The sequence below is a fragment of the Micropterus dolomieu genome, linkage group LG09 (genome assembly GCF_021292245.1).
Source record: "Micropterus dolomieu isolate WLL.071019.BEF.003 ecotype Adirondacks linkage group LG09, ASM2129224v1, whole genome shotgun sequence".
NCBI lineage: Eukaryota > Metazoa > Chordata > Actinopteri > Centrarchiformes > Centrarchidae > Micropterus > Micropterus dolomieu.
Window position 1 is genome coordinate 23941619 of NC_060158.1, and position 11163 is coordinate 23952781.

Consider the following 11163-nt stretch of genomic DNA (forward strand, 5'->3'; position numbering starts at 1 on the left):
TGCTTGCGGCTCTGTGAGGCGGTACTTAGAGTACAACGGTGCCTTGAGCTAAATGCTAACATTCTCACAATGACAATGCTAAAATGCTGATGTAGCCTATAGCAGGTGTGATTTTTACCATGTTTAACATTTTAGTTTAGCTTGTTGCTAACATTTGCTAGCATTAAACACCATGTGCAGCTTAGGCTGATGAGAACTACATTATATTTGGTCATAAACTAAGGGACAGGATATAAAAAATGTTGACTTGATGGTGGTGCTATATAATAAGTTAACTGATTGCTAATATGATTACAATGCATCCTGAGGGGTAGGCCTATATGAATGTCTATACCAAATTTCATTGCAATCAAAACAGTTGCTGACATTTTATTTAAAACCACAAATGTCAGCCTATTGGTTGCGATAGAATAAGAGCCAGGCAATCGGAAGTCAATAGGATTCATCCTTTGGGAACCATGAATGTCTCTAAAAGATTTTGGGCCAATCCATCTAGATGTTGACATTTTACAGCATAAATGAACATTTAGACCTGCTGGGGGAGCTACAGGGAAGATCAGCGGATCACCACAGTAATTAGGTGTTTCTTCTGGGGACCTTGTGAATGTCTAAACCAAATTTCATGACAATCCATCAAATAGTTTTCAAGACATTTCACTGAAAACAAAAATGTCAAGCAGATGGACATGCTGCTAGCATGGTAAAAACCTCACACACCACACTCAAAAAAATTTTTCCGATTAAACACCTGACAAAACCAATACAAATTAATATATAATCACTAAATGTGATTATGGTGGAACCCATGTCATCAGAGGAGACGTGGATGATATTCCATGTGAAATAATGGGCCTTCATCCCTATAGTACACAGTGTTGGACAAACAGGAGATAGGAATTTGTAAGCTTAAATCCTGCAGTCTACACACTGTCAGTGGAGGGTTTTCCTGTTCTTGGGCGGTTTAGGCGAGAAAGCAAGCAAGAGAGATGGCTGGGTTCAGTCTGAGGGTCACGCTCAGTTTAGCATCGCTACAAGGCCAGAGAAACCTTTTTCCCCATGAAAGCTTTCAGAACTGTCACACCTGCTTAGGTCTGTAACACCATCCCCCCTCCCCATCATCTCCTCCTCTTCCCACCCTCCCTATCCCTCCATCACCACCCACCACAGAAAACAAGATCTCCCTTCATCACATCCGCCAGTCTTCCTCGGTCCCTGTCATTCCCATAAGGTGATTATTTTATTGATGATCAATGTCTCTGGGGAGGCATCTGTAACCGAAGAAGTGCTTGCAAAATAAAAATAAATAAATTTAAAGCCTGCAAATGTGCTTGCATTTTCATGGGTGGTTTGAATTTTGGTTAAGGTCTTGTGCTTCATAAAATTACCTGACACTATGTGGAGTATTACACCTCTTCTCCTGAAAAGTACATACTTGTATTTGCATTGCAGCAGTCTGGTTCCACCACTTGGAGACAGGATTTCAAGGAAAAGCCATTAATGAGGGCACTTACATATTTTTGCTGTAACTGCAAAAACAGAAAAATGGGCACAGACCCAGCAGCCAAAGACTTTAATTCAACCTTGTAACAAACCGGAGGGAAAAATAGATGGCAGGTGAAATCACAGCGTCTTTTGCTTCAATAAATAAGTAATGTGACATTTCAGGTTGTGTTATTCCTGACAGAGCTGAGAGGAATTGGGGAAATAACTCCAGTTCTTCTCGTTTAAAAAAAGTAATAGCTCATTTTAGTGTAAGAAAATGCGAGAATACTTTATGCCCTAATAATTCTGCTCCTGTTATAGTCATTTTTGCTGAAATGTGGAGACAATTATTCCAGCCCTCTGTGCATACTACTGAAATATAGAATAAAGTAAAGTGAGACCAAGGCAGCATAGATTTTCACATGGAACTGACAAAATCCCTTGACCTTGTAAGTTCACCAAAATGTTCCATCTTCCCCAAGTAGCTTTTTCTTAAGTTCTCCATGCTAACACTTAGCTTACACTATACCCATAACAGTACTGTAACAGAATAATATTATTCTTAAATACTTAACATCCTCTATTACATTATCTTTAATAATACATTAATTAACTATTTCAAATTAATAAAAGGCTCAATAAAGTGTTTGTGAATATTCACTTACATTTTTATGGGGCCTGAAACACTACTCCAATGGGATGACAACGTTGCTTGCTAACCCTAGCAATGTCATGATTGGCTGTGCCACTCTCTCAGCTGACAGTGTTTCTGCTGTTTTCTCCTCACTTGCGTTTCTTGTCTGTCACCTGTCTGTCTGGCGCTCTGGTCTCTCCTTTTGGCTGGCCTTTCACCTACTCACTTGTGACTCACCTGAAAATCCTCCTGCAAACAAAAACCTGCATCATATAAACCCTCATAACTCCATTCTTCGCCAGATCGTCCTTTCACTTCAGTGGTACACATGCTATGGTCAATCTTGACATGTTTGGAGCTCTTGTTGCCTGATGTTTTGCCTTACTATGTTTATGCTTGTGCCTCAGGTTTTTGGTAAGAGGTCTCAGTTTGTCTACCTACACCTTCTCCACTGCCTGCCAGCCTGCTCACAATTTTCCTGCAAGATCTCACCATTGCACATTATTTTGAAATTGTCAATAAATCCACTGTTTTCCCTTTTACCACTAGATCCATGTCCCACTCTGGGGTCCTCCTGAATACACACTGTAACAAAGTTTATCTTGCCATGCCAGTAGCTTTGGTTTAATTTGCCCAGGTTTTGAGATATCTGTTGGGGACTAATTCATTGGTAGAAAGGAGTTCCATAGACAAATTATTCACAGCAAGGTCTTTGGATTAGTTTCTGAAAGTGCGCATTGCTGTTTTTTAACAGCAATCTATTTTTTTGTATGTATCTATGTTTCAGTGTTGTGAGCACCACAAACAAAGTTTCATTCATCTCCTTTGGGGTTTTGGCAGAAAGTCTCACAGATGGATATCTCACAACCCGGGCAAATAAACTATATATCTGCATAAAAATGAAGGTGAGAAATTGTGTTTTTTCAACACTGAATCAAATGAGTAATGTAAAAGGGGTCCCACAGATCTAACTATGCAGCTCTACTGAGATTTTTAGCCCTTTTTTAGCTAATTGTTTTTGGTTTTTGGTTTGGTTACTGCATCATTTAGTCTCACCACTTTCAATAAACGCTGTTTTCAGAAGACTTTCAGATCAGTAATCTCAGCAAATTCCCTAAAAATACATATGTTTATGTTCAAGTGACAAAGTCCTCTAGCAGACATAGGAATTATGATTTTTATCCTTCTGGAGCAGTAAGAAATAGTGTGACATTGTTATAGCACCACAAAGTCTGCAGCAGGAGGAGGGTCAATGAAGCGCTGAAACAGGGACATGGGAAACAGCTTTTCACTTCCTGTTTAACAGACAACAATCTTTCCCCAATGCAAATAGTTTTTATGCCTAAACCAAATCTTAACCAAAGCAATGTCAGATCCGAAATGGTTTTATTTTTGGAACTGTTTTGGAAGGTACTGACAAATAATGTTGTTCTACTGAAAGTGGCATCAGATCAGAAAAGGCTTATATGTGTTGTTGTGGAGGGCAATTACATACAATGTATTTTGTCATTTATTTTGGAGGACTGGTTTTCAGCAGTAGTAGGTAGTAAGATCTATGATACGCTACTGTACCCACCTGCCTTGTCCCAAACAGCAGACAATCAAAGATAGGTAAGTAAGTCTAAAGTTGCATTAGCACCAAACCAGAGCTCAAATGCCATGAAAATGGACAGACACACAAGACTAATAAGATGATGATGTTGCTCAGTGTCTGCTGGATGTGTAAATTGACAACTGTTTGCCAACACATTAGCCATAACAACTCATAGTCAGTCTGTCTGCTCATTTGTCTTGGTGTTCTTCTGCCCCCTAGTGGCCAAAAGTTGATTAAAACAGCTTTAAGTAACAAAAGTAGTTTTTTCACTTTTTCTGTAGAATAAAAGTATAAAAATATATCAGTAACATGGTCAGGAACTAGCATCTTTTTCATCTACTTCTTTTAAGTTTAATGCAGCTCCTTATCAACTGTCATCTCACGTCACCTACTATCACCAGCACCAGACCAAATGATCTACCAGGGAAACATTGTATATAAAAGAAGGACGATGCGCCTCCACTTCCCCACACTGTACAAATAATAAGCCAAAATATCTCGAAACTGGCACTGCCATCTGCGCAGTTATGATTGGGGTTGGAGCCAAGGTCCTGCCCACAGACCTGGCCGACTCAATCCTGAGCAGGGCTTAGCTGTCAATCATGATGTGAAACCTTTACATAGAATCAAATAACTAATAATAACTAATAATATATAATAACTAACTACTAACTAAACAGGTTGTGAACACCTAAAGTGATAAGCTCTAGCTAAAATGACAGAAACCATCTCTGAGAAAAAATAATTTCACGTGTACTTTGGTTTATTAGTTTGGCCCATGTCCCATCCGCTAACTGCAGCCAGCCACCAGGGGGTGATTGAGATATTTAGGCTTTACTTTTGGGGAGCTGTCATGTCATCTGTCCTTATATAAAGCCAATGGTTTATACCTTTAAAGAACAATATGGTCTGATATGACTGAGGAGTTTGTTTTGTGCTGAAAGTAAGTCTGCCACTTCAGAGTTCGGGGGGCAGAGGAACGGCTGGATCTGTTTGCTCACACTTCAGAATTTCATTTGTTATTTTCATCGATATTCTGATTTTTCTCTCAGTGCTGTTATTATTTTCTTGTCTTTCTGTGTGTGTGTGTGTGTGTGTGTGTGTGTGTACGCGCGTAGGTGGGAACTGGTGTGTGAATAATGTAGAACATGCTTTATACTCAGGGGCTTTCCCTCTCTCCTTCACACTGATGTAAGTGCGCTACTCTTTCCTGCTAAAGATATACCTACAGCACTGATTTATAGGGCCCAGCCGCATTCATCGGACCCAAATGAAAAGCCAATAAGGCGTTTATAGACACATATATATCTTCACATTATGCCTTGTGGCTCGTTACGTTTTTATATCCAGTGTTACCTTTGGGAGATTGCTCAAGTAACAGTTTGCATTCAACCCTGGTTCTGTGTCATCAGTAAGCAAACAGTAAAGTGGCTGTGAGAGATATTTAGGCTTTGAGGCAGGGCTGTTGTGCCAAACATAGATTAAGTAAAGATTTCATTGTATTGAAGACACATTTTAATGGGAAGTATGATGGAATATACCAGTCTACATCTATTCCACAGGATTAATAATGGAGCGGGTCATAGTAGTACTTACAGCCTTTATGTTAACATTTTTACAAAAACATATATGAATATAAATTTGTTGTTCGGGGCACTTGCTCAAACAATTGATTCTATTGTTTTTCATGGGGGGACAGTCTCTACAGTCACTGCAGTACCCTGGTGGCTATTCTGACTAAGGCAGCAGAAATATATTTGATGGTCAGGGTTGGATTTGGAGATAATTTACTGCCGACAGTAACATGTGCGGTACTGAGCTTTGCAGGTGCGGGGCAATCTCCTGAAAACTTCCTTTAAGTTCACCATTCAGCATGTCTAAAATATGAATCCAGAAATCCAAAAAGATAGATATCCAGCTATCATTAGAACCTACACACAGTACTGTTTCTTTAAAATGTGGCACTATTTGTTTGCATTTTATGCTGTTCATCCAATTTGTGAACAAAACTCTGGCTTTCAGTTCAACCTCTCGCACCACATAACAGGTGCACTATCATGGCCAAAACTCAGATCCTGCGCTCCAGACTCTGTTGGCTCATTTACACAGCAACATCAAACAGGGCTCACAGCCAATTTGATATGTCAAACCATGGCCTCTCCTGCCGCTCTCTGCTGAATAGTGTCTAGAAAGCACAAACGCTATCAATAATCTCTGAAGCCAATAGAGGATTTAGCACTTGGTTTTAGGCTCTGGTAATTAGAAATGCGTTTAGGCCTTCAAAGGCTGGCTGCAGATGGAGATCAGAGGCCTTTCTTAGCCGTTTAAGCTCTGTAAAGAAATGTCAGGAGTGCTGAGATTTTTTCCTACTTCTCACCTGCGTTCTACCTTCAGGGCATTTATAAAAATACAGCCGTAACTCATCCCACATTCAGTTTTTAATGATTGTAAATGATACAGCTTTCTTCACAGAGCTTCTTCAAAGCCGCTATTCTTTTTAGGTAAAATAGGAGGGTAAAGGAGAGGAGAGAAATCCTGCCTTTGAGCTTCTTTTCAGGGTTCCCTTTGATCGAGGTCTATGGTGTGTGTGTGTTTGTGTGTGTGTTTGTGTGTGTGTGTGTGTGTGTGTGTCTGTGTGCATGCAGACAAGTATGCGTGTGTGCATGTGTTCATGTAAACAGTAAACAAAAACACCATGTTCTCAAGAGCCAAAGACGTGTGATCAAGTACAACCCTCTGAGGAATATGAGAGAGAGAGTGTGTGTGTGTGTGTGTGTGTGTGTGTGTGTCGAAATGACTCCTCCCAGCTAATGACACCCCAGATGGAACTTTGAGTGCAAACAAGAAAAAGGAAAAGTCCCGCCACACTCACCCAACATGCCTTGCACCATTAGCCCCTTGCTTTGAATGTTTCATGCACTCAACGCAATGCAGGGAAATGCAATTTAACACCTCTCCACACATCACTAAAAATTCATGGAAATACGCAATTATGTGGAGGAGACATTTTCCTGTTCATTCCCCCAAAACAGTGTTCCTGTTCTGACTCAGCTTTCTGCAGCCATCTACAGTTAGGGAGCACTCTCTCTCACATTTTTGCATTGTCCTTAATCCACACAGCCATAATATTCTGTTTATCTTTGCACAGCGGCGTGGAAAGGCTAAAGCTGTGTATGTTAACTGTATTTCTAACATGCTGTTTTGCATTCAGCCCATCTACCGACCAACCCCTCACGGAAAATCATGTCACACCTGCTAATTTAAAACACAATGTTTTCTTTCTCAACTGGCCGCTCTGCTCAGTAGGCATGCATAAACAAAATCGTACACTTTATGAATTTTTGGTGTGAAGCTAGCTTACACAGACAACAAAGAGGCCATCAATCAAAGCCCTTGGGGAGATTTTTGTCTTTTCACATATCAGGAAACCCACCTCGTGCCTGTTGTTTTGAGCAATCTGATTGTTTGGAAGGCTTGACCCACTCCTCACGTCGAGGTTACAAGGTCCTTCTTGAGTGTCGAGTCAAATTTGTCTGGTTTGGCCTTTAGTAAAAGCATGCACATGCATACACACACACAACACAAACAATGCGCCACATGCCTGAATAAAAATACGCTCACACTCAAGCTGTGGGTGAAGCGCAGGGTGAGGCTTCTCGACTCAGACAACACCTGGATCCAGACAGCTGGCCAGATGAGGTCTGATGTGGCCTCGGGCGTCTTAAACACCTTGCATTCTCAATAGACTCCTGCAGTGTTTCCTACAGTACGGAGGTCAGGCAGATCCATCCAACCTCAACAGCCAAGGCCGTACCTTACATGAATTTTAAAGCAAGTCTTTTTTTGTTGCATTGCTCTTGCAATGTTCTGTGGAGCAGTGCACATTAAATCCACTCCCCTTCTTCCTTCATCCAGGGATGGCAGTTCAGTAAAGCCTACATTCCTGGAAAAGTCTCAAACCAAAAGTATACTTTCTAACAGACGGAGTGACACAACAGTTTTACTTGGTCTATGTAATGAATCATTCTATTTACAGTACATCACCAAAGAAATCATCAGTTTAAAGGGAACACTGGTCCTCAGTGCTCCCTTTGATCCCATACAATGCCTACACGTTAAATTACATTTTAAATGCTAAATACCAATTGACAATTAAGTTACTGTTAGCACATGTCAACTGACACTTCAACTGCTTTCATTGCTTTTATCTGAATTTAATGCTAAAAAACATTGCTAAAATGTATGGCCACATGGACTGTACACGCAAAGCTTCGCTCCAGAAAACAACAGCTCCGTGTATGGACACCCAATGCTGCACAAACAGAACCATGTCTGCTGTCTGTGCAACTATATTATCTATACTAACGTACATTTCAACTGCTTTCAGTGGTTATACTTTGCTTTCAACGCGTTCACTTTACTGACACTTTAACTCCTTTAAGTGCTTACACTTCAAATGATACTTCAAGCCCTTCCAGTAAGAACTGGAAGGGCTTGAAGTATCTAGTTCTTACTCTCAACTTCTAGTGACACTTCAACCCCTTAAAAATGCTTCAGCTTCAACAGTAATTCCCATGCAACATTTCATATGCAAAGAACTACCATTTTACCCTGTGTTGAAACCTGCATTTTTATAACTAGCCTGTTTTCCAACTGATGAGCATGAAAAACATTACATTTCCTGATGTGACCATAGCTTCCAAATAGGTATTCTGCTCTATCTTCACTCACATATAAAATCCAAGATCTAGTTTGTCCTCACTTACAGGCAAAGCTATGGCAACTGCCCACACTTGGCCATACCCAATTGACCCTCATGTGTAAACTTGCCAGAAAGGTAGCACACTCAATCAAACGATTCAGTGATTCAGTCACCTCTAAACTTTTGTCACTTCTTTCCCGCTACCATCACACTGCAAGTTAAAGCCGTGTGAATTCTATTAAGATATTCCACCCCCACCACTTTCTCCTCGCGGTTTTGATTATGATATGAGCTGAGGAGTTAATAAGCGTATTAATTACCTGTGTAGGAGACAAACCAGCTCCCATGGCGAGCCCACAACCCCCCCAACTCTCCTCCTCCCACACACCAACCACGGCACCGTTGTGTTTAAATGAGCCATCTTTGTCCGACTGTCTCCAAGGTCACCCGAGGCTCTGCTGTTAGCGCAGTGCCTGCTTTGAGAAGTCTCTAAAGCTACTAGGCAATGACGATAATTAGAATAATACAAGGTCAAGCAGGATGACAGAGGAATCGACGGAGGGACATAGAAAGAGAGCGGGAATGGACACAGGATGAAGTAGGAAATGAGAAAATGGTTGTAATCCTCCTGGACACTGGATGTGATCACGGCTCGATACTAAAGTTTCTAATTATCTCTCTTTCTCAGAGAGTGAGGTTTCTGTTAGACAAGCCTGCATGCACACACTCACACACCAGCAGACGGCAAACACAGCATGACAAGTCTTCAGCTTGTCTGGGCATCTCCGAACAAAGTGTCAAACCTTATAGATTCACTTGATGTGACTACATGTCTGACATTCTCACACACTTGCACACACTCAGCAACAATTTGATATCTTCTCCAGATTTCAACATGGATCTGTCTGGCGCTTTGGGCATGCCAGGGCATAGGTGCCTTCTCACAGCAAGCTCTGGTGGAGGAAGCCAAAAGCACAGTCAGAAAAGAAGAGCCTCAGCTCAGTGTGGACAGCGCATGCAGCCAGAGGTCAGTACAGGTCAGCACACTGGAGCAGCGCACAGCCCAAATAACAAGCAGAACAAACGGCAGGAATTCATCTCTCAGCTGCAGACTTTCTCTGAATGCTTATAGGAATTGGTATACACCAGTGCTGTCATGATAGCAGAATTTTAACTTTCTCTGGCTGCAGCATTCAAGTTTTTTATTGTTAACCTCTTGTTGATCATACAAAACTTGATACAATGATACAAAATTATAAAATCAAATTTGTATTGTTGTTCAAATCAACCCACAAAATACAGTACATGTACCTAAAAGGTTTCAGGGAGTGCTCAAACAATTAGTCCTTTAGTCAGCAGAATTAATCAAGATCAATTTTGCTGATCATTTAAAGAGGAACTCCACTGATTTTACACATTGAAGTCTGTTTACAGGCCTTAGGGAGTACTACTGCATAGCTGGGGCTGATACAAGTTTGAAAATGAAATAAATATCAGGTGGTGTAGAGTTAGAAAGAAATGAGTTCCCCAGTCCTCTGTAGCCCTCTCCTCATCTCTGCTTGGGGCTCGGGGCTTGAGGCTGCAATAGCTAGTACTAGCATAACACACCACAATCTCAGAAAGAACTGTCGAGTTGCATTGTGGGTAATGCAGGCGCCACGTTTTGACCAGGAAGAAGAATGTGTGGAATACAAAAAGACTAGCTTTGCTGTGATTTTGATGGGGTTTTTTGGAAACTGGGGATGTGCAATGCTAAATCCATCCATCCATAGTCCAACCAAAAATTCCATCTATTAGCTCTATCTATTAGCACACCTATGTGAAGATTTCTATTGGGGAATAAAGCTAAATTATTATTTGGATTTCTTGCACGTCTCCATGTCCCATTTGATGGTTGAATTCTGGTCTGGTCCAGCTTGAACTTTTCAACTGCTGATGTTCAGATCCAGAAAGCCTCAACCTCTACTTACAGTATATATATTTCATCACTCCATGCACATTGGTTATGTCCACTTTGCGAAATGCTTCGATGCAGATCTGATAAACACTGTAAGCCCAGGATTCATTCTGATTACACTGGAAGTGCTTTGCCCTTGGTAATGCGATCATCCGTATGACCATCTTTAGATTTCTCTTGCCCCTGGAGAGTGAAGAGGATGCTGTCGCATATTCTTCACCTGACTCAATCTGTATCATCTAAAACATGGCATGCTGAGTCTGAAACACATTCTGCTTACATTACATTTTGCAGTCCATATGCTCTCCTCTATACAGATGGAACCACAAGGGATTACACCTTCATCTCACCCCTCACATTTTCTTTCACATGCACAGAGTATAACACCTCTGCCAACACAGATCAGTCTCCCATGAGAGTGTTGGTTGTCATACTCAAATTTCAATGAGTATTTCTGATTTTGACACACTGCTCACACTTCCCTTATCAACAGTGTCTTTGCGCAGGGTGTACAAGCTATTAACACACACTCAGGAGGAATCCAAAAACCAAAAAATACCAAACTAACCTATTATAGCATCTTTGTATACAAAATCTACACTGATATTCACATCTGTGTGTTCTAATTGTACTTTTAAGTATACCCCGAATGAGGAAAAGCCAGATTTATGTATTAAAAAAAGAGGTGAATATGTCTTTATTCACCTCAAAAGCTCAGATAAGTGAACAGCAATGTAAAAGGAAGAGTTCGCTTTCTTGCCAAGAGATCTGCCTGGTGCACACAAGATTTTCAA